We start from the raw sequence: 27,797 nt of genomic DNA, 5'->3' as shown, positions 1-27,797 counted from the left end.
TTGACACATTTCATGAATGTGTCAGCAAACAATTCAGCACCTACAGAGATAAGAAAAAGAAGTATAGATCCAGTCGTGACAATCTGTCCATGACTCAGAGGAATGCTCTTAAATCTCTCATGGATGACAAAACATTTGTCATACGTCCTGCCGATAAAGGTGGCAATATTGTCATTCTTGACAGAGCTCAATATGTGGCTGAAGCCATTAGACAACTCTCTGATGACACCTAATATACCATCAGCACTTTTGATTTATACAACAACAGTGTTGTCGAGTTGTGGGAGAAGTTGAAGACTTGGAGGGAAAAGGGCATTTTAGAGTGGAAGGAGTACAGATTTTTGAAGAACGATAACCCTACCCTCCCAGTGCTATATCTCCTACCCAAAATCCATAAGAGCAAGGAAAACCCCCCTGGGAGACCCATCGCCTCCTCGAGGGGCAGTGTGGCGGAACATGTATCTAAGTGCGTAGATCATTATCTACGTGACTGGGTCCAGGGTTTAGCCAGTTATGTCAAGGACACAAAAGATTTTTTGTCCAAACTACAGAACCTCGCATGGGATGAGGACTGTCTTCTCATCACAATGGATGTCCAGGCCCTTTATACCATCATCAATCACCAACAGGGCCTGGAAGCGCGCAAACATTTCTTGGACGAACGTCCTTTGCGTTTCAGAGAGCACAGCAAAATGCTCCTTGAAATGATGGAATTTTGCCTCCTCAATAACTTTTTCCTTTTTGATGGCATCATTTACAAACAGGAGACAGGGACGGCGATGGGTTTGTGTTTTGCCCCAAGCTTGGCGAACCTCTTTATGGAGTACTGGGAGCAGAAGATCTTCACGGACCCATCGCTGGCTGACCAGCTGAGCCATATTGCCACCTGGTGGAGATACATTGATGATCTCTTCCTGGTGTGGAGGGGATCGGAGGAGGAAGCTTCGCGCTTCATCGATCTTCTCACCATCAATGACAGCAACATCAAACTTACCAGCACCATCAGCAACATCAGGGCCAAGTATCTTGATGTCAGGATTGACATCATTGACAACAAGATGTACACCTCACTTTTTAGGAAGGAGACTGCCGGCAACAGTATTCTCCATGCCCTCAGCAGTCATCCGGAACCACTCAAATGGAGAATCCCTTATGGTGAACTGCTGAGGGCACAGAGAAACTGCAACACGGAGGCCAGTTATCAGCAGGCCGCGTTGGAAATACTTGACCGTTTCAAGCTCAGAGATTACCCGGCATGGGTGCTGGAAAAAGCCAAAGCCAAGGCAGATGCTGTCATGCGCAGTGATACTCTGGTTGAGAATACCCCTGATGACACCACACCAGGAGATAACAACAATACACGACTGATCTTGACATATAATAAGGAATCTAGGCAGATCCAGTAGATTGTAGCCAGAAAGTGGAACATCCTGAAAAGTGATAGCACTATAGGGAATTTGATCCCCGATAGACCAAGCATCACATACAGAAAGGGCAGGAACATAAGAGATCTTTGCGTTCGCAGTGACATCACGGATAACCCCGATAACCGAGGCCTCGGACTGAAAGGGTTTTTTCCGTGTGGCACTGCAAAGCCTGTAAACACAGTACCCTGGACAAGAAAGTTGAATACAACGGCATAGCCAAAGAGATCAATCAATTCCTTACCTGCAGCACCATGTACGTGGTTTACGTGATAGTCTGTCCCTGCGGGTTATGGTATATCGGCAGTACCACTGCCCATGCCAAGAAACGCATTCTGGAGCACTATCGTGCCATTGTCCACAAGGATGCCAAATATCCCGTGGCAAGGCACTTTAGTGATCATCACTTTTCCATCCAGATTTTTCATCCTAGAACAGACCAATAGGAACCCTAGGGGTGGCAACAGAGTGCTCAAGATGAGACAAATGGAATCTAAGTACATCATCAATTTGCAAACCATGGCTCCAGGGGGCTTGAACCACGATGAAGAACTGGCAGTTCACTTAAAAGACGATTATTCTTAAATGTATATCATTTGCTAATCTGTCAGTATATGTTTTTAGTCGCATTCTTCTGTCTATGCATTATGAGCTTGTTTATTAATTGCATGCATACGATGTTGTCATGTTTGATTTTAAACTCTGTTCTTTGAATTCACAGGAGCACAACAGGGACAGGGGCCCCACATTGCACTGTGCACCAGGCCCTACGTCATTCACGTTCCTGATAGCACCATAAGAGCACGCCCATTCTGGGCATCACCTTGAGCATCAATACATTACAGTGGGCATTGGGTTTCAGCTGAGCCCTTAAGACTGTCATCTTGCCATCTGGGACATTTGTCCACCAGCGTATGTTATTTATTTGCACAGTTTGCAGGAGCGCTGACTTTATAGCACCAGGGTATTTCACCTGGCAACCTTAACTTTTTACACCGGGGCACGAGCAGACATTTCCAGTTGTCCTTGCGGTTGTCTGACCCAGCCTATTTCTGGACAGGCATTTGATTGGATCTTTCAGATCAACCACGATAAATCCACTTGTTGGTAGCGAACACCCATTATATTTTCATATTACTTTGGTGCTCGTTTGTCGTGCTCCGCGGAACATTGCTTTCTCTGCCTTTCTCATATCACGACTGTTTGAATGTGAGTCATTGCGACTCAATGTTTTGATGGTAACCATGACAATGGACTGCATTTGCATGCAGCAGCAACCCGAGTTTTGTTGAATTACCGAGCTCGGGATTTTGTGCTCGAATTATTTTATAATTATTTTGTGTTTTGAGAACAGACTTTGCGATGCATGAAGCATTCTTTCGCATTTCTGCATTGTGTTGTGAACATTCATTTCTATGTTGGTTTTTCATGCAATCTAGGCAGTAAATGTTATCTTCTATGTTACTTGACCGTTCCAAGATGGCCGCCATTGTTTTGACCAAGACCTCAGTCCACTGTTTATGTCTATGTCACTGATTGAAACTTTATTTAAAATTTGCATGCACCTTATGGCACTTACGTGATCAAGGCTTCGTGGAAGCCGAAACATGTTGTAGGTGTTAATAAACACCCTTGGACTCTGCTGGCTTTGCGTTGTGTTTTGGGTCTCTGAGAGTGTGTGGAACCACGTTGGAACTTTTGACTCATTTGATTACCGGCGTGCTCGGCCGGTGTACACGCCACCTCCCTCGGGGCCACTGCAACCTGGAGAGCAGCGTTTTGGGAGAATATATATATATATATATATATAAATATATATATATATATATATATATATATATATATATATATATATATGCACCAACAATTCCAGCCACTTCCGTCGAACACCGAACGGCGAAGCAGGAACTCAGACCGACCACAGCAGATTAGGCAAAGTATGATTTATTTTGTTCTTATATCGCTGCTAGCAGCGACGCGTTTCGGGCTTCAAGAGCCCTTCATCACATTCAGCTTCTCATACACTATTTGCACTTTTTATATTGTGCTTTACACCATGCATGCCCCCTCACAGGTGATTTTTTTGGGTCATGTGATCACAGACTATGCGTACTTGTTGTTTTAAAATCAATTCGGCAGCATTAATGCAGTGGTACATTTAATCATTTGCAACCCACATGTCTGGATGCATAAAAAGACAATAATATTTTTTACACGTATCACTGTATAAATACAACAACGAAAATTTATGAAATTGTCTAATAATTATTTGAATTGACCGGTTGAATCCCGAATGTTATTCTAAAAAATGTGTTACCACTATAGAGTTGATGTTTTATATACATCATTTCTTTCTAATGTACGGTATTGATCAGCTTACTGTTCCCAAATATATCTAGTTTTTTTCCTCCAGTTACAGAAAAAAAGTGCTCCAGTGCTTGTTCTAATATATCTAGTGCAAATACTTCAAATAAAGTGCCATAGAATTTAGTGCAAAAATCAGCAAACAATAAATATAAAGTGCATTATTATATATATACATTGACAAACATGATTAATAAAATTTATATTTTGAAGCAAATCCATTCCATACAATCACAACAGTGTAAAATTTCCTTCTCCAGCCGGATAAAAAAAATTCACTATTAAAAATATATAAAATGCTTAAAAATACAATATCATCATAGTTTGTTAAAATTAATTATTACAAAAGTGAGAGAATTATCAAACCAGTTATCTTTTTTGATTTTATTCTTCTGTTCGGGCAATGTGGGATGCCACCACATTGTTCTTTGCTGTTATGGGAATTGAGGGGACTGCTCTCCAATGGTTTCGCTCTTTCCTCTCGGACCGGTTTTTTAAAGTGGCTATTCCACCGTGTCAGTCCTCTTTCCATCCACTGGGGCTGGGGGTTCCGCAGGGCTCTGCGTTGAGCCCCACTCTGTTCAACCTATATGTGAAACCGCTGGCTGCAGTCGTCAGACAATGTGGCCTAACCATGACATCGTATGCCGACGACACGCAGCTGGCGGTGACACTCAGTGGTGATCCCGAGGTGAACGCTCCCAGATTCTGTGCAGGACTCATTGCCGTGGCAAATTGGATGCGAACTAACTGTCTGCAGTTAAATACCAAAAAAACCGAGGTCCTGATCTTAGGAAAGCAGGCGGAGCTCTGGGGAGACCAGTGGTGGCCTCCAGAATTGGGAGTGACTCCCATCCCAGCTGCCGAAGTTAAGAACCTGGGGGTCTGGCTGGATCCTACACTCTCCTTCACCAGCCATACGAAGAAGGTTGCAGCTACCTGTTATGGTATTCTGCGAGGGCTGAGACCGGTCCTCAAATTCTTCGACCCCCCTACTCGGCAACTGGTGGTCCAAGCCTCCATTCTTTATCGGCTGGACTATGGGAGTGCGCTGATGCTCGGAGTGAATCAGGCGGAGGCCACTAGATTGCAAAGGGTGCAGCATGCCGCGGCGCGAGCCATCATTGGCCTTCCTAGACAGTGTTCTGTTTCTGCAGTTTTGACTTCTCTCCACTGGCTGCCGGTCAGACAGAGAATTCAATTTAAGGCTCTCTGCCTGACATTTAAAATCTTGAAGTTTTCCTCTCCTCCAGCCCTCGCTAAGCTTGTTTCCTCCTATGTTCCTACGCAGTCTCTTAGATCGGAACTTCTCCATCTGGCGGTCAATACACGGTTTAGACTGAGTAGGATGGGAGGTCGCTCCTTTCGAGTATTAGTGGCAGGATTATGGAATTCTCTCCCTGTCCATATTCGAGCCTTGAATAGCCTTACTTCCTTTAGGCGCGCCATAAAAACTTTTTTGTTCCCAATCGCTGACTGATTCCTTCCTCTTCTTCCCAGCATCGATTTGTTGTGTTGGGGTACCTGATCAGGCGCCGGGACGCCCCTTGGCTGGGGCTGCTGTGCGCCTTATAAAAACTATTAACATAACATAACATAACATATTCTATGGTGCTCCCAACTATGTCTAGACATACTCCTTTTTAGTCACTTTGATTCACAGCATTGCCATAACTATAAATAAGTATGCATATCCTCAGTATCGTTTAACCCTCGTGGCCATTTGCTATCTAATTCAAGGATAAACTTGGTCTCCAGTTGTCTTAATTGTCTTTCTCTATTACCTCCTGTTTTATTAATGGGTACCGCACTAATAACAAAATAGGAAAGACAATTTATGTCCTTGTCATGACATTTGTGAAAATGTCGCGCCACGGGATAGGCTTTATCATGATGGAGGATTGCTCTCAAATGTTGTAATATCCTGACGTGCACCTGTAGTTTTGTGCTTCCCACATAATTCAAACCACAGGTGCATGCCAGGACATAAACGGCAAATTCCGTTTTGCAGCTATAGCTGCCTTTAATGGGGACTGGGGATGCATCAAACGGTGTTGTATACGATGTCTTGTTGCATCCAAATTTGCAAGCACGACACACTGTGCATCTTTTAAATCCCCTAGACGGCTGTAACCATAATGTGTCTTTTCTTGTTTCTGGGGAGTTTTTATCTAGCTCATTGCCCATCGATCTACATTTTCTGAAGGTCACAACTGGTGAAGAAGACAGACGTTCTTGTAGGATATTGTCGGTATATATATATTCACTGAAATTATGTTATAGTTAAGTGTTGGAATGAAACACGAGCGAACAGTAAAACATAAATCACTGAAATACACCAGTGATGGTTACGTGAACTAACTATAACTTGCGCCCCATCATGCATAGCTTATGATCACACATATTACATCACTCATAACATACTAAATGACATAATTGATGACATCACAGATTATATTTAGATAACCACATTGTTGAATTTGCTAATTAGTAGAGCCAATAATTCTGAGAGTGTGCTACAGTCTTTGGCAACAAGGAGTAATCCAACAACCTACACTGATGGTTCGACTCTTACAAGCTTGCCTGCAAACTATTGAAAGATGCAAAAGAAAATAGATGTTTAAGAAGGGCATCACTTTTGATAGAAGTAACTGTTTTTTCTTTGTATTAATTCAAAGGATGGGTGCCCTGGTGGTAGGCCACTTGCCTATAGTTGGCCACTGAACATCATTGAACAATAGACCTCTCGGTCTATGATTGATGTGAAGGGCTGAAGGCTTAGCAAGTCGGGAGTTTGTGGGTTTGAGGCACGGGTGTAGGGGTTGGCCACCGATGAGTCCATAAAGCCATCACCCCACTACACATGGCCAAAGGCAATGCACAGCAGGGATTGCCAACATGTGGAGGTTTGCCTCCGTTTCTGACCATAGTGCTAGGACACACCACCTAGCCACTAGTGTATGTTGGATGCAGGGTCTGGTGTGACAGCATGCCTTACAGACAGACTCCAATGTGTATGTTCTAGTATGTGCAAAGCAGGGATTTGCTACATGTGAATAGTTGGTACAGGTTCAGACCATGGGACCAGCACATCATCCAACTACTTGTGTATGTTGGATGCAGGGTTCGTGTGACATCAGGCCTTGCATACAGCCTCCACTGTGTATGTTCAAAGTCTGTGCAAAGCAGGGGTTGTCCACTTGTGGAGGGTTGAATGCAGACCTTGGATGAAGGTTGAGAATGGTGTCAAACAAGTCCTATGTACTGCTGAAGATCTTGTGCAGCGAAGGTCTGATGCTTGTGGAGGGTTGGGTGCAAGACCTTGTTGGATCCGATACACTGAGTCAATGTCTTCTTACAGACAGGATGCAGGGTCTTGCTGGAGACTATGCCTGAGATGTCATGAGTGATATAATCAATTATGTCATTTAACATGTCATGAGGGATGTAATATGGTAGGTCATAGGCAATGCCCGATGCAAGTACAATACTGGCAAATTTCAGTTTTTTTTGGCATCTTCAACAGCTTGCTTCGCAGTCCAACACTGAATTATAACTTCACTTTAGCCATTGGTTTTGGCAGTAAATCGCTGGGATTTAAAAAAAATAAATAAAGATAAGGTCTTAGCACCTCACTATAAAATCTCTTCAAGCTTTGTTTTTATCAGTGCCTGTCAGCAAATTCAAAGCCAAGCGTGTGCTGCAGGCTAAGAGCCCTGCGTACAATATCCACTGCCAGTCGTAACTCCATGAAGAAAGCATAAACCTGAGAAGGGGCAATTTCTTTATAATGTTCTTCTTCAGGAACAGTTGATCGGGTCTGGACTGTGAGAGAAACACACAGACGGGCCCACCGGGCAGCTTACACAACGGTGGCCAAGGCTCACACTTGAGAATGCATCACTGCTGAGCAAACAGTTGAACTTGGCCTGTCCCTATGCTGACTCAATATGGAAAAATCTAGTACTGACAACATAGCAAGAGAATCCAATTTTTATGCCTGGCCCTAACCTCTACTGCCAAATGTACTACTTTTTTTCATCAATCAAACCATTTGTATAGCGCACTACTCACCCGGGAGGGTCTCAAGGCGCTTGGGGGAGGGGGTATGCTACTGCTCGAACAGCCAGGTCTTGAGTTGTTTCCTGAAGGCGAGATGGTCCTGGGTCAGCCGAAGGTGGATGGGAAGGGAGTTCCACGTCTTGGCAGCCAGGTAAGAGAAGGATCTTCCTCCGGCGGTTGCTCTTCGGATGCGTGGTACGGCTGCGAGGGCGAGGCTGGTGGACCGTAGCTGGCGGGTGGGCGTGTAGAAGGTCAGGGGGTCGTTGAGGTACTTGGGGCCGAGGTCGTGGAGAGACTTGTGTGCGTGGGTCAGGAGCCGGAACGTGATCCTCTTGTCGACGGGGAGCCAGTGCAGGTTCCTCAGGTGGCTGGAGATGTGACTGCGTCGGGGGACATCCAGGATGAGTCGGGCGGAGGCGTTCTGGATGCGCTGGAGTCTTTTCTGTAGCTTGGCTGTGGTTCCGGCATAGAGGGCGTTTCCGTAGTCCAGTCGGCTGGTGACGAATGCATGGGTGACAGTCTTCCTGGTCTCGGTCGGGATCCAGCGGAAGATTTTGCGAAGCATACGCAGGGTGTTGAAACACGATGAGGAGACGGCGTTGACTTGTCTGGTCATCGAGAGGGAGGAGTCCAGGATGAAGCCCAGGTTGCGTGCGTGGTCGGTTGGCTTGGGTGCGGTGCCCATGGCTGGGGGCCACCAGGAGTCGTCCCAGGCGGAGGGCGAAGATCCCAGGATGAGGACTTCCGTCTTGTCCGAGTTCAGTTTCAGGCGGCTGTCCTTCATCCACTCGGCGACGTCTTTCATCCCTTCGTGTAGGCAGGTTCTGGCGGTGTCGGGGTCTCTGGTGAGGGAGAGGATCAGCTGAGTGTCGTCGGCGTAAGAGATGATGTTGAGGTTGTGCTGGTGTGCGATGGCTGCAAGTGGTCTCATGTAGATGTTGAAGAGAGTGGGGCTGAGTGAAGATCCTTGCGGGACGCCGCAGATGACTTCGGTGGCCTCGGAGCGAAACGGGGGGAGGCGGACTCTTTGTGTTCTTCCGGCGAGGAACAAGATGATCCACTCCAGTGCCTTCTCTTGGATACCGATGCTGCTGAGGCGCTGGACTAGGGTGCGGTGGCAGACAGTGTCGAACGCCGCGGAGAGGTCCAGGAGGATGAGGGCCACTGTTTCCCCTTTGTCGAGCAGGGTCCGGATGTCGTCGGTGGCTGCGATGAGGGCGGTCTCGGTGCTGTGGTTGGCTCTGAATCCGGACTGCGAGGGGTCGAGAGATCCGTTCGTCTCGAGGAAGGCGGTCAGCTGTCTGTTGATGATCTTCTCGATGACTTTAGCAGGAAAAGGGAGGAGCGAGATGGGGCGGAAGTTCTTGAGGTCGGTGGGGTCCGCTGTAGGTTTCTTCAGGAGGGCGCTGAGCTCGGCGTGCTTCCAGCTCTCCGGGAAGGTGGCGGTGTCGAATGAGGTGTTGATGATGTTCCGGAGTTGGGGTGCGATGATGGAGTCGGCCTTGTTGAAGACGTGGTGTCGGCAGGGGTCGGTCGGTGATCCGGAGTGGATGGTGTTCATCGTGCGGGCTGTGTCTTCGGTGGTCACCGTGGTCCAGGTGCGTAGGGTGGCGGTGGGGGGCGTTGGTTCAACGGTTGGGTGCGTGGGTGGTGCGCCGAAGCTGTTGTGGATGTCGGCGATCTTGCGGTGGAAGAACGAGGCGAGGGAGTTTCAGAGGTCTTGTGATGGAGTGATGTCGTTGGTGCTGGGGTTGGAGAACTCCTTGACGATGGTGAAGAGCTCTTTGCTGTCGTGGGCGTTGTTGTCCAGTCGTTCCTTCAGTGATTTCTTCTTGGTGGTGCGGATGAGCTGGTTGTGCTTGCTGGTAGCGTGTTTGAGGGCGGTCGTGTTGTCGGTGGTCCGGTCGAGGAGCCAGGCTTTCTCGAGGGTGCGGCAGGTCTTCTTGGAGTCCTTGAGTTCGTCGGTGAACCAGGATGCCTTCTTGTTTCTGGGTCTGCTGGGAGGGTTCTTTAGTGGCGCGAGGTCGTCGGCGCAGGCAGTCAGCCACTGTGTGAAGTTGCGGGCTGCTTCGTTGGGGTCCGTTGTGTTGGCGGGTGGACTCTGGCTGAGGGAGGTGGTGAGCTGGTCCGCGGTGATCTTGCTCCAATTCCTGTGAGGAACCTGTTGCGGGTGGTGGTGGGTAGTGGTTTTTCTGAATCTGAAGTGGACGCAGCTGTGGTCGGTCCAGTGAAGTCCGGTGGAGTGGCTGAAGGTGATGTGCTTGCTGGATGAGAAGACGGGATCAAGCGTGTGGCCGGTGTAGTGGGTGGGGGTGTTGACCAGTTGCTTGAGTCCGAGGTTGGCGAGGTTGTCCAGCAGGGTGATGGTGTTGCGGTCCTTGTTGTTCTCCAGGTGGAAGTTGAGGTCCCCAAGGAGGATGTAGTTGGTGGAGGGGAGGGCGTGTGGGCTGATGAAGTCCGCGATGTCTTCGCTAAATTGTGTGCCTGGTCCCGGGGGTCTGTAGATGAGGGTGCCTCTGAGGGTCGTCTTAGGGTTGGTGTGAATCTGGAAGTGGAGATGTTCGGCTGCGGCGAAGGAGTCGCTGGCGTCGGTCGTGATGCGGATGGTGTTCCGGTGGATGATGGCGATGCCTTCTCCGGTCTGGTTGATGCGGTCCTTCCTGATGATCTTGTACCCGTCCGGGTTGGCGATGGCGATGTCGGGTGCAGAGGAGGCGTTCATCCAGGTCTCCGTGAGGAAGGCGACGTCCGGTGAAGTAGCGTCGAGGAGGTTCCAGAGTTCCACGGCGTGTCTGTGGACGGAGCGGGTGTTGAGCAGGATGCACTTGAGGTGGTTGCTGCTGGTGTTGGTCTTGGCGGGTGCGGGGCAGGTTCGGAGGCAGGTGAACTTGCAGGTGCAGCAGGTGAAGGGTCCGTGGGTGCGTCTCGGGGTGGCTCGGCAGCAGGCGTGGGTTCGGCCGGCATTGAGTGCGTTGAGAGTGGCGTCGTCGTAGGTCAGTCGGGTCATCTTGCATCGGCGGGGGGGAGGGCCAGGGGTCCTGGCACTGGGCGCGGTCCAGGAGCGGACGGGCGCAGACGGGCTTACCTTTGGCGCACCTTCGGCGCTCATTCGGTGCTCTCGCTGCGCGCGTCCACTGCGTGGTCGCTCTGGGTGTGTCATAAGAAGGGAGCCAGGAGGGAGGGTCCGCTGGGAGGCGGGAGCGTGGGATCCTATCGGCTGGCGGGGGGGCGGGGCCGCAGGCAGCGGCGGGAAAAACGAGTGCGGGCTGGCGGGCGGCCCTGCGGCGGCTGGGGTGCTGGAAAGAAGAAGCAGTCGGCGTAGGCGAGCAGGAAGGTACAGGCAGCAGGAGGCAGGTAAGGCACAGGGAGCAGGAGGCACGAGGAGTGTGGGGGCAACCAGGCCGGTGTAGGCCCAGTGGTCTCTAGTCATCCTAGTCTCTCTACAATTATGAAACAATGGCTGGTAAATATCTGCCACTGGCAGATGTTTTGTAATTCTTCTATTTTAGACCCATGTACCTTGGAAACAATCACCTGGACAACTCAAATACAGCCCAGACTCTTGAAATCATAGAATGAGTACCTATAAACAACTCAATTTGGAGACATTTGCAATAATGAAACATGCACCTTTTATAGCACACTGATATGGGGAACGTATGTTAGCACGAAGCCAGAATCACGCTGTGCCTTCATAGCGCCAGCAACAGAACAATTGATTTTGACAAAACTACAAACGTATCGGAATTATAATCTCATATTATTACATATTAGTTTGTAAAAAATGACAGAATCCCAAAACCCCATAATAAAAGGAAACCTTTAAAAACATGGTTAATCCTGGTCAAATAACTAAATTAGAAATAACATTTTTGATATTTTACCTTTTAATTGATTACAATGCAATATTTGAAACACTATTTACCCCTTCCCTGACAAAAGTTATCCTCTATTAACAACTATTTCAATTCTCCCTGCACCAATGAAGTTTCAGCCTTCATCTTCATCAAGGATGCAAGTTCAAATAATTTCTCCGAAAACTCACCAGTATATTTTGTGGATATATAGAATGTCATGAAATCCTTCCTTTAAGAGTGATAGAGTAATACCTTGATTCCAAGCAGATCGAAAAAAGTGAAATCTTTACGATGAAAGTGTAGTACTGCTTGCACGAATCATGCCAACTTTCTAAACTCATTAGTGATGAGACCTGATATCAATTTCTTGTAACTGCCCCATTTATGTTAGTGAGCTAACAATGTGTAGGGTTGCAGACTATCAATGACGAGATTTAGGGTTTTGCTTAAGTAAGAGGGTAATTGAAAAAAATATCCACTATTTGGTCTGATGGAGATTGTATTTGGATTGGAGAGTCATGAATGACTTAAACGACTCCTCTGCCACGAGGTGTTCTAGAGGATGAATCCACAAGTTCTGCCATTTGGACCAACTACATGGCTGCCCTGCAATCTGGATGTCCTTGTTCAGTCGTATTGGGGTTTGTAGATGCCATCTACCAGTTTGTGCCCAAGTACTCGTGGCTTTATTGTCATGTTTTACAAGAAGCCCTTATAATGGGGTTATTTTGACAAACTGTTGCGGCACCATTGACATGAAGAATATGTAAACCTATTGTGCCTGTATGGTAACCCAGTCTGGTCTTTCTAAGTTTGGTCTAAAACTGTAGGTGAGTTTACAGAGGTGTTGTGCTATACTGTAGTCCTTCACTTTTGGAAGATGGAGGTCTCCTGATGTGATGGCTGCTTGAAGCAGAGAAGAGGCCAGTCTCGAAGTCTGACCTTGTCATGTATAGGTTTTTTGCATGGTCAAATAATCTTTACATGTGCAACTGACCAGAGAGTAGAAATATGCTCAGGGCATAATTAAACCTTGACATAACCATCAGTTTGATGATTTAGATTCTTCGCTACATGGAATGGTGATGTTCATCCCATATCAGGGAATCTCTCTGCATTTGATCCAGCAGGAGATGTAGATTATCCTTCATCAACCTCTGTATGTCACCACTCACCTCTATGCCTAACTTTTTTAGTAGTGTGGATTTCAATTGGAATGGGTGATGTCCCAAAGAGACATACATGGTATGCTTAGACATTAGAAATGCTTCGCTCCTACTCCGATTCATTTTGTACCCTGGGACAGCCGAAAAAGAGGATATCATAGACGTAAGAGCAGGAATAAAAGAGCTAGGCGAGGCCAAAGTCATGAGTATGTCATCTATTTATAACATTATTTGTATTTGTCCTGCATATGTTTGAATACCCTGTATCTGGTCAGTTGAATGGATAGCAGTGATTGTGGGTTCTAAAGTGATTAGAAACAAAAGTGGGTAAAGGAGGCACCCTTGTTGGGATTGTCTCTAAATGCTCATTGTGTCAGATACCAATCCCTAGCAAGAGATCCCTACTGATGGCGTATTGTATAACCGTTGAGTCATTTCTTTGAAATAGGGCCCAAATCCCATTCTGGCCTAAGTCCAGACAGGTATCACATCTCGCGCAATCAAATGTTTTTTCAGCGTCGAGGGAGAGTGCCTTTCTCTCCTCTGTGACATTGCAGAATTACCATATTAAACACATGTTAGTGGGTAGATGGTTTCATGAGCAGCGACCTGGCATAAATGCCCCTTGACGTTTGTGAATCAGTGCTGGGATTACAGCTTTTAGGCATGTGGCTAACACCTTGGTGAGGATTTTCACATCGCTATTGATGAGAGATATGGTCTGTAATTACCACACTCCAGGGGATCCTTTCTCAGTTTCTGTGAACCAGGAGATTAGCACCTTATTAAAATCTTCTGATAGCTCCCCCACTGATGTCACCTCCCAGGAGACCTTGCCCAATAAAGGGGAAACTTGGAGGTGTGAAAGTTCAAGGAGAATCCATCTTCCCCTGAAACCTTTCCAGTTGGCATAGTTTCATTAGCTTCTGTGATTTGTCTGAAATGGGTTTGTCTAGCTCCACACAAACTGTATTCTTAACCCAGGAGTTACTTGTGGATGCCACAAAGCCATGCTGTCTGGGTTTAATGCGGGGGAGACTCTGAAAGTTATAGAGAAGTGTAGTAAGAGATGAATTTAATTACTATGTCCACGGTGAAAGTCAACAGCTTCTCATTGCAGTTTTGAATCATTTGGAACGCTGAGTGGGCATAATGCTGTTGAAGTTGCAGCATTAGGAGCCACCCGGTCTTTTCAACACGTAGAGCTTTTTTCTGCCTTTGAAGTAAAACACTTGTTTTATTGAGCTTAGGCATTTTAGATGTTAATTGTTTCAACAGGTCATTAGATGGGGTTGTCCATTAGTGGTGTGGTAGACAAGTAATGCCCACCTCACGAAAGGTCTGTCATTCTTGCAATGGTTTATGTGTAGCCAAAGAGGCTTGGATCATGAGCCCATGGAGATAGGCTTTGCCTACTGCCCAGAGTGAATGATAGGATGTTACTGAATGCTCATTCAGTGCCATGTATTCCTTAAACTAATTCATTCACTATTTGTTTATTTGGTGCTATTTTGTTTACAATGAAGACTGTTCATCCACCTAATCCATGTTCTGAGACTAAATTAACCTGGATTAAAAAAAATAATGAATCCGGGTTTTGTGCCATGCGGGCATGAAAGTAATGTATACTGTTGGTTTGTTGGGTGCAGATACCTCCAGAGTTCTGTTAAAACTTGGTCTTTGAGAAGGCCTCTGTTCTGCATATGTCAAAGGTCCGGTGGGCGGGAGAGGTCTAGGAACTGATCAGCTGTGAAAATTCAGTACCCCCGATCACCACTGATACTCTGCCAAAATGTACAAGTAGCCTACTGAGTTTCGAAAAGAAAGAGGACTTAATGTTGTTAGGTGAGTAGACAGAGCCTACGAATAGAGGGGCATATTATCAAGTCAGGCAATAAAATTATCGGCTCTTTATCGGCAGAAACTGCCGATAAAGCGGAGATAATGGGCTTGATGACATGCTCTATGGAATTCCAATCGAAGCCCATGTTAGATGTGAAGACATCTAACATGGGCTTCGATTGGAATTCCATAAAGGATATTATCAAGCTCATTATCGCCGCTTTATCGGCAGTTTTCTGCCGATAAAGCGGCGATAATTGTATCGCCTGTCTTGAAAATATGCCCCCCAGTTTGGCCTTAGAGCAATAACTTCACAAATGTGTATCTGCCACACAGGTTTACGCATTGTGCTTGAATTTTTACTGGAAGTTGTTTAATAAAAAGGATCGCAACTCTACATTTCCTTTAGGGTTTGAAGTAATTGTTGGTTGAGCTTCTGGCTTGCTGGGATCTTGAGGTAAAGATAGTTCGAAGGACCCCATGAGCACAAACTACTTTGCGAATCCAGAGCAAGGCGATCTTGCATAATCATAGCTACAATAGCAAACAGTCCTTTATTAATAATTGTTAAGGCTCTTGCGGTTTTATTAGAAAGCCGATTAACTAAAGTTGATAGCTTTCTGATCTTGAACATTATTTAACGCAATTCCTATTGGAGGTATAAGTGTTCCAAAAATACCACTAAGGTTCTGCTTGAACCTACTCTTACTTCGCATGACATAGGAATCCTTTCTTAGCAAAGGCAATGCACAATCCTGGGGGTGGTTCCTTTAAAGCCTCTTTGTCCTTTCCAAAATGCTCTTCACTTGTTTTTTTTTCTCATTATTTATCTTCTTCTATTCTTATCCTCTTATTCAGTTCGTCTACAAATACCCTTTCATTTCTACTATTTGTACAGGTTATGTCATGCATGCACTGATTAGTAGCTCTCAGGTTAGTTACAGGAGTGAATAATTTTGTCATATGCTCATGCTGATCCCTTTACTTAAAAGCCTTGTAAGAAAAGATACCATGTTTAGTAGCCCACAAATGCATATTTGCATCATTCGCAATTTTCTAATGGTTTATCATAATCAGAATAAAACAGTGTAATAGATTTCTGTAGATAGAAGAGATTTAGGAAAACGGAGTATGAAAATTAGTAGGACAGGGGTAAATGAAATATGCTACTCCCTCAGTCGGGAAGGTAAGAACATACATAACAATTTTCTGCTTGCATAACTTTTACATTCAGCTAATATCTGGAAATAGATGTAACTACTAATACTCGCATGCTGTCGAACTTGTGCAACCTTATTTTCTTATACTGGGTGACTGACCTCAATCCTTATTGTGGTGGTCACCGGTGTTTGAGGGATGTCACCTCCTTGAAAATAAATATCTAACAGCCATCTGATCATAGCAACAGATATGGCAAATGCTAAAGCTGCAAGCAATAATTTACAGGGTTGCTACGCCATGTTAGCTGAAATCAAATCAAGGAAAGCTCAGAATCTCAGATTGTGGCATTTAATACTCTAAGTCTTATCCTAACGTCACAACCCTATCTCAAAAACTACAGGGATTTTTATTCTGCGTCAACTGGAGGCCCAAGCCTCTGATGTCCACTGACCATTACCTTAACTCTCAAATGGTCCTTTTTAGGTCTCGCCTAGCAGCGCATATTCGATGCATAGGAAAAGGCCTATAGCCATGGCTTCGGCTTTTGAGCCAAACATGTGCACGCGTTCCATTGCCTTCAATGGCAATGCGTGCACGTGTGTCAATTTACTTGCGGGAGCGAGCGTTACCATATGGTAGCAATTATCGCTCCCGCAAGTGAATCGCGCAGGCCCCCCTCTCCCCTGCTGCCGCGAGAGGCGCGCGCACGCCTCCCCTTGCTGCCGCAAGAGGCGCGCGCGCTTGTTTTACCAGGGCTGTCTTGGCATGGACGTTCCATTCAAAGAAAAGGCCGTGAAATGTGAGTTGACTTAGAGTAGCCGTTCCTCGCGCCTCCCACACATCATACCTGTGACGCTTGACAAAAGGTGCACTGAGCCTTGATATTGAAGTCCATTTGCCAGGAATGGTGCAGGCATTTTGAGACAACGGGGCAGATTTATGAAGGCCTTGCGCCGCCGGTGCGGCACTTTTTCCCATGTTAAAAATGACGCACCGGCAGCGCAAGGCCTTCATAAATCTGCCCCAACATCTTTTAATCCCATGACAAAGAATGCACTTTACCGACTCGATAACAGCAACTCAGGACACGTTCTTTGAGCTAATCATTCAGCAAGAGAGGAGGCAGATAGCAAAGCGCCTTCTTACATCTCTTCTGGTTTTGTATCACCATGTCAAAGTTGCTATCCTCTCATATACATAAAATAAGGCACAATTGTGTAATACATTGAAGTAATTTTGTGATGCACACAGTCTGGTTCTGGAACATTCGCAACGCCCTATTGTATAATTTTAATGACATGAGAACTGTTGTTGCAAACAATGTACTCCGAGTTCGAATTCAACACGAAAATCGAATAGTTTGAGCGAACCACAGTTCAGTAAAATAAAAGTGTGTACATTATGACAACATGGTTGATCAGCATGCAATCAGACTTTTGTGTATCGTTTTATGTGTGATTGTACGGACTTCTGTTTATTTTTGTGTACCGACGTAGGCAGTAATGTGTTTTGTTGTGTTATGTTACGGTATGTTATGTTACAGAGGTTTGTGTAGGGAATGTCTTCCATTAATATAGCCTCGCAGTGCTGCTTATCAGTACACAGTAATGTAAAAGGGTCAGAGGTCATATCTAGTTTTTCGATTATACTTATCTACTTTACTAATCCCTACTAACTCTCAGATCTTCAAACTGGAAAACATATTGTAATAGCTGCCTTATGCCAGCATACAGTAACCTACTTTCTGACATTGCCTGGAATTGTCTTCCATTGTACATCACATTAGACACGAGACATGCCACGGCCGCAACATTTTCCACAGCTGTTAATGTAGTTTTCAAGTAAGGACTGACCCCGTGCCGCGATATTGAGGGATTAGTTTGACCATATGTGTTAATTCCTAGAAAATAGATTTATTGTCTTTTAGTACATCTCGGCTGCCTGGACAAACAGAATGTCCTCATGTGTCACAAGCCCAAAAGAAAGCGTTGTGACCCCAAGGATCAGCGCATAGCCTTTGAGTGGACAGTTAATTCCTCCTTGAGCCTGTCATCTGTGAGGTTTGGGGAGGCGAGACGGTTACTTGTGGCCAAATGCTCCTCTCCGACTTCAAATTGACCAATCCCCTCGCCGGCCCATTCACTTCATAAGGCTTAACCTTCATCCCTTTAGCTTCATTTTTAATTCCTAACACCTGAATTGAATGTGACCGGCTTCCATTGCGGCTCTGGCCATTAATGAACAGCATTTGCTCCGAGGAGCCCTCTCATAATTACCATAAAGGCCGCGTTGTGATGGACAGTGGGCTGAGTGCCCTGACGCAGCAGACGTCATAACACGTCAAGAGGGAAGTCAAAATGCATCTCGTTCACGTTCCACAGCTTATTCCTTACCAACAGAGGCCCATCTTTTACTGGAACTGCTACGACTTTCTGTCATTCGATTTGTTGTTGGGTTGCCTGTGCTTCGTGTTTGGACTCTAATTGCCCATCTTGTTTATCCTCTCCTCTGGTTTCTATTCTTTTTCGTTTTCCTTGTATTGAAGTTATTTTAGTGTTGTATTTTTGATTAGTGTGTTATGTGCGAGACAGTCATATAAACTGGTGTGTTAGCACTGTGCCCCTGAGAATAGCGCCAAAGAAGCATGGAGGGAATAACAAAGTCAGATTCGGATCATGAAAGGGCTAATTAAGATCCAGAGGTCCTGGTTTAAAAATTGAGAGATGCAGGATATTCTGAATGGAAAGTTCACGCCAAGAGAGCCCTGGTTCAAAAGTTGAGAGATTCAGAACATTCTTCAAAGAAACAGGACCCTGGTAAAAAAACAAAAAAAACATTAGCATAGCCAATAGGTCTCGCTTTTGGGACCTTATAAGTATTTAGTTATGCAGCACAATAGCCTTGGTGCAACAATATCAACTGTTGCATGGGTAAACACTTATAAGGTCCCAAAAGCGAGACCTATTGGCTATTCCAATGCTTGTTAGCATTTGTCGGTGATTGACATTGATTGACATTGATGAACTCTTTGTGTAGCTGGTCTTTGCTCCAGAAAGATTTGTCAATGTCAGTGAGACAATAATTGGACTCAAAGTTGATCTTTGCAATGTATATCCAATCTGGACCCAATTATTTTGAGCTAACTTCCTCTCTCTTTCACGTTATTTGGAAGTAGTCAAGTCTATGCTTTCATTTACAACGTGAGTTTGTTGAGATTGTTTTTGTTTTACTAACTAACTAGTTTCCCATATTATCTCTGGTCTTTTTCTAGTTGTCAATAGTCTCTTTCTAGTTGTCATGGTCTAAGGTAAACATTCCTCAGTCAGGCCTCGATATTTGGAGGTGCTAAAGATTTCTGGTTCTGATGATGCTGATTTACTCTAGGCAGTGGAGTTTCCTTGTACCGGGCTACCCTCTTAATCCTGAGATCCTGGCTTTGACAGGTTTGTGTTAGACTTCCATGAGTTTTCACTATCTCGATGAGTACATATTCCCAATCCAGTGGTCAGCATTACCATAGTTGCTGAAATGGCAACACTACCACCTGGTTCTTGTTCCAGAATGATGCTCTGCTGGTGGAGACTGTATGCCCTCAGACAGGTCCCCTTTTTCCCTCACAAACTTCAAACCTAGGGGGACTGGAGGAGTTAGTGGATACTGCATCCAATTCTTTCTCTTCTTGTCTTAACCTTTTGGTGTGTGAGGCATGTTTACAGTTAGGCAGACCAGTACACCTGACAGAGATGTTAGAACCCAGGATCACCGTATGAGGGCCTAGCAAGCTGTCCTGGGGATTTTTGGAAAGCTGGAGTAGTGGCATCAACCTGATGAGAAATATAATGTAACACATCAGCCAGTCCCATGCAGTACTTCAGAACGAGGCTGAGAGCAGCTGCAGGAACAGAAGGAATTCACATGGCTCTTCCCATTAACACTGCAGGCGGAGACAATCCTTTTCGCTTCCAAGGATAACTTTGAAGGCTTATCAGCACCATGGGAAAAGGGTCAGGCCAGTAAAGTGACACACAGGCTTTGGACAACTTAGCTTTGTTTTTTATATATCAATTATTTATTAAAGTTGTAGGTAAGTTTCAGATACAGACATCATGCACCAGAAACACAGATATGGTATATAAAATAAATCCAAGCCATCATATGAGTGAAAACACCTGACAAGACAGTGAGAACTTGAACATGACTTACAACCCATAACACAACCAAGCTCCTCCTAACAGAGGCAATGCAAACCAGGAAGGGGGAACCGTGAGAGAGGTTGAGGAGGAGGACAAGAGTAAAGGGTATTGGAGGGTAAGAGGACATGTATATCGTTGGATCGGGCTCCCGAACTCCCCCCCATAATTCCTCCACCCAACCTAGAACAGTTAAGTGGGGGGTGTGAACTGCAAAACCCGGCTGAGTAATGGTAATGCCACCAGCTAACCACTGGGTCATCATTGAGCTTACAGATAAGTTGCTCATAGGAAATCATGTTGTGTATGTCAGTCAGCCATTGTTATGAGATGGAGACATAACTGATTTACAGTCGCACAATATTTCTATCTTCTCCACTTCCAGAGCCATGGCAAACCAGCTTTTCCTGTGACACATCATGTCTGGGAATATGGTCATGCTGTATAGTAAAAGTAGTTATTAACCGTGGGCGGAGAACCCTGCTCCCCCCGAGGAGTATGCGGAGATTTGCCTACTCCGAACTCCCCGGAGAACACAGAGTAGGCAAATCTCTGCACACTCCGCGGTGTAGCGGAGTTGACCAGCCCCCACCTCCACCCCCAACTATTCGAAGGAATAGGCTGTTCCATTAATTCTCTCACTCCTGTAGCCTTTGAATTTATGAATAAGCTCCTACGATTATAATCCAGCATCTCCTCTGGATCTTCATTTTACAGAAGTCATTTTCTGGGCAGACTCCATATGATCATTCTACTTTCAGTTGGGTCTACCTTAACAATAGATGTTTTATTGAAACTGGTACAGACGCTCATAGAACTTTCTCTATCCTGATGATGACCATTTAGTTTAAATATGGTTGAAATCCCGTCAACACACATATCTGGACGAAATTGAAGAGGGCGCATTGTTTGCTTTGTATTGTTTCAGTTTTGTCCTGAACTTCTGATTTTTGTAAACCTTTTTTCCTCAGCCACTTTTCTGTTTACACATTGAACTGTTTATAGGACTTGGTTTGTGTATTGTGTTGAGCGCCTTTTGTCGTATATGTTTTAAGATTGAATTATTTATTATTGTTAATAAAACTTTTTCCATGAATTTTATGTATTCACACATGCGTTTTTCTCTTTTTTCGCTTTTCCTCTTTCCTTCATTCTTTTCTGTTTCTTCATTGGGATAAAAATCTTTTTCATATTATAATGTTCTTGTTAGGCTTTTTGATTTTCTGTTTAAAAATTTGATGCACGTATTGTGTCAACTTGAACCCTTGTTAGGATTCTAGTATAGTAACACTACATGGGCCGTCAGACATGAGGCCACCCCCAGGTGCACTGCCAAGGTATTCCAAACTAAACCAAAGTAGTGCGAAAGAACCGTGCAGTCTACAAAAACATCTACAATGTCAGAGCTCAATGAGTCGCACCTTCAGCACTTGGAGTTCCCTAGCATTTGTGTTGTACACATTTATTCGAAAATTCAGTGACAGAGGTGCAAGACCTAGAAATAGCACAATTTCAAACTGGTTTCTGTCCTCCAAAAGACTGTACCAATTGTCCTCAGAAATGGAGCGGCAGGGCCTCTGTTCCCACCAACTGCACACATTATGAGCAGTAGGGCACAAGAACAGGTCATCTGTCAGGGTTGCGTACAGACTCACTATAGTGTCCCTAAAATCTTTCCAGGTCAGGATAGGTACTGCAACAGTGGGTTAGGCGCTATATTGTAGGTGGGGACACCCAGTGAATGCTGTATGCTGTGGGTGAGCTGTCGGTACTTCCAGTTCTGTGATTGAGGTAGCTTGTGATTGTGCTTGAGATTCACAAAGGGGACCAATACACAGTTCTGAACTATGACAGTTGCATAGCAGATCCGCTTGTTCCTCCACTGCAACCAGTAAACCTCCTCTCCCCCAATCTTACTATCCCTAGTCCGCCATGGGGGCACCTTAAGAGGAAGTGTGCATGGTAAAAGAAGCAGATGATAAGCATTGCACCATTTATAGTGCATGGCATGTATAATCAGGTTACCCAGGTGGACAGATAATCTAAGGCTGATGAAAAGAGCTGTAAATTCCATCTTCGATTGTAGAAGATGACACTCCAGCAAGACCCACGAGGGTGTCTCATTAGCTGGCTTCAGCATCTACATCACATGAGAAAACTGCAAGGCCAACAAGTAAGACTCAACATGGGGAAGTTGCAGCCTCCCTTCAGTAGTTTTAACTTGTAGTTTAGTGGCCTTGAGATTAGGACTGCGTACTAACCACACAAAAGTCCGATCATCCGGTCGAGCTCCCCAAGCATACTGTTGGGAATTTTCAGGGGAAGCTTACTGAATGTGTATTTAAATCTCCATCATGTTAATTTAATATTTGGAACCTGCCCCAAGTATTTCAGACGTTTAGTCCACAATGCGAATGATGCCCCCTCCCCCGATGATGCTACCATATTCACCAGAGTCATACGTAGGGCCTCACATTTTGACCAGTTTATACAGGTATCACGAAAAGGCACAAAAAGCACTTGATTCCACGGGTGAAGATCCGCACAGAGAGTCCATCCTCACACTGCCTTAAGATGGAGTCGGCAGTGGCCCCCAGCCAGGCAAGAGCGGATCCCCACACTCTACGCGTCAAGCCGCCACAGACACTCCACCTCTGCAAGGAGGTGGCACATGACGGCCAAGTCCCTCCTGACACCCAACACTCCCAGCAAGTCACCACCACCTGCCATCCCGAGTCACCACATGGCTGGCAACCACCATCACGCCAGCCATCAGTACCTGCGTCAAACACCACTCCCAGAACATCAGCGGATTGGAGTCCTGCACCGTCGCCACAGTAGCAGACAAAAGAAACCAGAGGCCACCTGTGAACCTGGCCTACACTGGAACCACGGCAGCGAGCGCAAGTCTTGGCCAAGACTCATCCACCCTTGATGGTTGTGCATGCAACTAAGTACCGGCTCCTCGGCGGTCCTGCAGCTGCCCCCAGACGGCACACAAGCGCCCCCGAGCGCAGCCCTCCTACAGTCCCACAGCAACCCCGACAACGGGCCTCCCCAGGTGGGAGAGCTAGAAGAGGCTTTGCCCCACCGAAAGGTTTCCGGTCACAGCCAAGCAGTTCCACATGGACAGTCGGTCCAGCAACACCTCTGCGAATTCTCATTTGGGACTCCATCCATGTTTACGACGCAACCCACTACAAGGAACTGTTAGAACCCACCACACCCCATCACCGGCGTCAGCAAAGTGGAAGCCAGGCAAGGCAGCAAGATATGTCATCGTCAGCGAACTGATGGTATGCAGCCGACGTCTCCGAGCCAGCGGTCGTGTCCTGAGCCAATCAGGTTAAACTACGGGTGCCAGCCGAGAAGGTTCTGCTACGAGCAAAGCCACCAGCCCATGTCTGATGTCGTCCTGCCACCTGACTTGAGAAACTGATGGACCCTGTGGTATTTAGGTAACTGTTTGTTTATCCCCACAGGTTGGACAAACACTTTGTTTGTTCCTCAATAAATTTGGGGAGGAATGCAGTGTCCTGCGAGACACGTTGTAGTATCCTTCAGGAAGTTGTTATTCCAGCCACTCCCTCGAGGGCTGGACACACTGCACTCCCACACCCATCTATCACGGGTGCCACGTTAAAGTGCCCGAGTGCACTTGCTTGTGGCAAGTTACTGCACCTCACTACCCTGTGTCTGAGTCATTTAACGCCGTCTTATGGGCCTAAGGCCCAACACTACAGGCCCCTGGCATCCATCACCTGTAAACGGTATGGCCACTCCACCTGTCGTATGCATTCTCGGCGTCAAGACAGATGAGCACCTTCTTGTAGTCATCCTTATGCTCCTGCCACAATAGATGGGAGAGTGTACTAAGGTGATTTGCTGAAATACGACCAGGCACGAACCGAACCTGTGAGGCGTGGATCAGTAGTGGACTGTGAGTCTATTGGCCAAAACCTTTGCCATCATCTTTATATCTGTGTATGAGTGATATTGGGCGATTGAAATGAATCTCAGGCAGGTTTGAGGATCTCGGAGATAAACACCCACTTGAAAACTGGAAGAGGAAACGTGGTGGTGAAGATCTCTTTGAATAGTTTGCCCGGTAGAGGCACTATCAGGGGTTTTATGATTTTATAGAATTCAATAGGAAGACCGTCGTCTCCTTGGCCTTCATAGTCGCCATCCCATCATTGGCCTGTGTAATTTCCTCATCACTAATATCAGCACCAAAGTAATTGTGGCTGGTCTTATGACAGGTCCGGTAGGGTAAGGCCCACAACAAAAGCCTGTTCCAAGGCTGTATGGTCCGGCTTGCTTGAGGAGTAGAGGGTCTCACAAAAAGTAATGAATTCTCACAATACGTCATGCAGGTCAGTGATGAGCACACATAAACCTGATGGCTGGTATCGCTGCGTGTGACTGCTCCTGACGCAGATGCGTTGCCAATACCATCCAGCTCCCCCGGCCCCCCCCCCGCCCCTCTCGGACTGCTGCCCAGGGCGGCTCTAGGCTCATGGCGCAGGGATTATAGTTAGGGGGCCCCGGAAGAGGGGTTCCAGGTGGGGCGGAGCATGGAGGTCAGTGAAGAGGGAGGGGTCAGGGTGTTTGGAAATGGAACAGAGCCGGAGGCTGCCAAATCCCTGCCAGGGGTCCCCACGCAAATATGTACCCATCCTCGGAGTATTATAATATTAAGGATATATATTGGCGTGGTGGCCCCTGGGGTTTGGTGGCCCTGTGCAGGTGCACAGCTTGCACATGCCTAAGGCTGCCCCTGCTGCTGCAAGCAAAAAAGTGTTGACGCTGCTTGTGTGGGGTAATGATTTGATTTGAATTTTTGGTTTTATAGAGCACTGAGAATGGTGCACGTTTACTAGCTATACAGCAATGTTTTAATTTGTTTCTGAAGATGAGGAGAGTAAAGGCTGCTTATATCTATAGGCAAATCATTCCATTGTAGTGCAGTGTTTCTAACAAAATGTCTGCCACCCCAGGAGACCAGCTTATGACGGAGAAATACTAGCTTTTTTCCGAAGCTAAATCGATGGGAATGTACTATCTGAACTTCTTTTTGAGGTAGTTAGGATCTGTTCCACCTAAGGCATTGAAAGCTATACATAGTGCTTTGAAGTTGGCTCGCTTCTTTATAGTGAGCCAAAGAAGCTTATTCAGGGCTTGGGCTGAAAAAATGAAATTTGGGTAGTTTAGGAGCATTCTGGCTGCCGAGGTTTGCACAGTTTGTAACTTTGACTTCAGCTTTAATTGCAGATTAAGATAATGGCACAACTGAAGTTTGTCCCCAGAGACTTTGTACTGCATGGTGTTCATACATCAGCATGCCTATGTGCGGTTACACGAGAATGAGGTCCAGGTCAAACAACAGGACGTTGATGATGCATGAGGTGGAAGTTTAATCCCTGTCTCTTGGGTGTGCCGAGCACCAGGGATCTGCTAGTGCATGGTCAGCTATAATGTCAGATAGAATGAATCTGTCTCGGGCTGTTGGGCCTCATGATTCCCAGACTTGTCAAGGTGCGGGTCAAAGAGCAGACCCAGTCCCCCCCCCCCCCCATCCTGGGCACCCTGGATGTACCAAAAGAAAGCAGGAGTTTATTCAATGTTGGAAAGTTAACATCCTCTGGGGCATAGACAGAGCCCAAGATCAAGACCTAATCGCGGGCCCGGACCTTGGCAAAAACTCACACACCCATCGGGTCTCTACACTCCCACAGTTTACAGATCACCTAGTATTTACGAAACAAGATGGCCATCCGATTCTTCCTGTGGTCCACATGGGTAGTCAGGTGTGGGGGAGGTACCTGCGTCCTACTGTCATGTATTACTGTACCCAGACAACCAGCGTACGTTTATCATGCTCAGTGGGTGAAAGGGTTGTTTCCTGAACTAATGCCACATCTGAGTGGTGGGTCCACAGAAAACAAGGATTTTCTGCCAATTAATAAAAATGGGTCACATTAAGGGAGGATATTCACAAAGTACGGACCGGTCCAGGCTGTGAGGAGAACATGTGTAAATCTTCAGTGCGGTGCAAGGGAGGAGGGACAGGAGGAATCAAAATTTAGGAGCCAAGGAGAACCAGTAACTATCCCAGATGCCAGAGTGGAGCCTAGAGGGCTCTGCCAACCAATTTCAAAATCCATCCCGCATTCTGTCTCAGCCAGTTTCCCCATTGCTAGCAGCAAGAGGACTGCTCGGGCACCATCGTTGTGGAGTCGTTGGTGAATTTTAGCAGGCTCTTGTTGTCACGGTAGATCTAAATGCACTGTTCTGGCTGGTGGCCTGTGCAGGTCCTCTGCCGCTGCTTGGGGCTGTCCTGCAGCCTAGGAATGTGCCTGATGGGACTTTCTGCTGTGGATGCAGTGACCAGTGCTGGAGAGGCAGCCTCTGCTTTGATACCCTTGAGGCTGCACCGTGGGTCGGTGCTGTTCACTTTGATATCATTGCAGTGAAGCCCAGTGGGCTGCTAGTGCTGCAAGGGCTGGGGGATGCCAGCTGGGCCCTCCACTAAGGCTCCGCAGAGGGCCCCTGCTTCAGAGAAGGCAAATGGGGAATTGTGGAGGATTTCTCCCCCCGGTGCATACTATTACCACGGGCTAGACCCAGCTGGGGGGCACTAAGAAGCTGGGGAAAACAACGACCGACACCGGGGAAACATGCAGTAAGTGAGCTGTTTGTTTGGGCAATCTCCCCACGACTGTGAGGCAGCAATTCTGGGCCCTTTCTGGCTGCAGTATATGACCCAGATGCAGTGCTACTTATGCAGCATGCCTATAGATGTCCCTTTTGCAAACAAGCTGCACAATGGAGGTCTGATGTGACTGAGGCCTGTGGAGATCCCTGGAGATGGTGAGTCCATAACACCACAATAAGGCTCCCGAAATCATGCAAAGTGGAGACCATTTCCCCCGGCCACCTTGTCCTCACTTCAATCAAGTGTCTTCTCATGCTCCACCATGCAACTGGGTGAGGTGAGGCCCGAGCTGAGGACTATCTTCAAAGCCCACTGAACGTAACACTTGTACTCTACACTGGGGCCACGAGGACCGCCTGTGAAAAAACTCTACTCTGTGTAGTCTGGCCAGTTTGCTGTTGGGGGGCCGGAGGCAGGGAGCTGCTGTGCGAACTGCAGGCCTAGGTTTGCACCAGAGAACACAAGGTGAGGGAGTTCTGTGCCATGTTTGTGGCTACCCTGCTCCGGCCCATGCTTATTCATGTTACCTCTCGGTGACAATTCTGGCAGCCCAACTACAACTCAGACTTAACGAATAGCTGCACCTGGACCCACCATGCTCATAACTTGTGCATTACAGCCTGCTGTGCCCCTCTGCTTGGTGAGGCCTTTGGGCCTGGTGAGACTGCCAGAGCTGTTGGGCGTGGCATAAACTGAAGATCATCCTCCGTGGCCCGGAACCTCACAAATTCACACTTGGTAACAGATAGGGGTGGCCTAACTGTAACCTGGGCCCAATAATTGTCCAGAATCTCCCCCCTGCAATTAACGTGATATATTGAGGCCTGCCGTGCCCCTCTACTTGGTAGGGGCCCTGGGCTTGGAGCACCTAAAAAGCTGATGAGACTAGCCTGCATTGACTAGAGACTATCCCCCACCTGCCTGGCTCTTTGTGTGAATCTCAGGCATGCTCATGCCCCTGTGGCATGGGGTGAGGCTGGGTCCCGGCTTGAGGACATCTGACACTCACCAAC

The 27,797-nt window shown here is 46.6% G+C and overlaps 1 protein-coding gene across 1 annotated transcript in view; it reads right to left on the bottom strand.

The window, feature by feature from the left end:
* Positions 1-27,797, bottom strand: part of GFRAL (GDNF family receptor alpha like) — a 1,079,552-nt gene that overhangs the window by 583,330 nt on the left and 468,425 nt on the right. The gene's annotated exons all lie outside the window — the stretch shown is intronic.

This window comes from Lissotriton helveticus, chromosome 6, assembly GCF_964261635.1.
Source record: "Lissotriton helveticus chromosome 6, aLisHel1.1, whole genome shotgun sequence".
Taxonomy (NCBI): Eukaryota; Metazoa; Chordata; class Amphibia; order Caudata; family Salamandridae; genus Lissotriton; species Lissotriton helveticus.
Note: the sequence above shows the minus strand (reverse complement) of the source record. Positions and strands in the feature narration are given on the sequence as shown.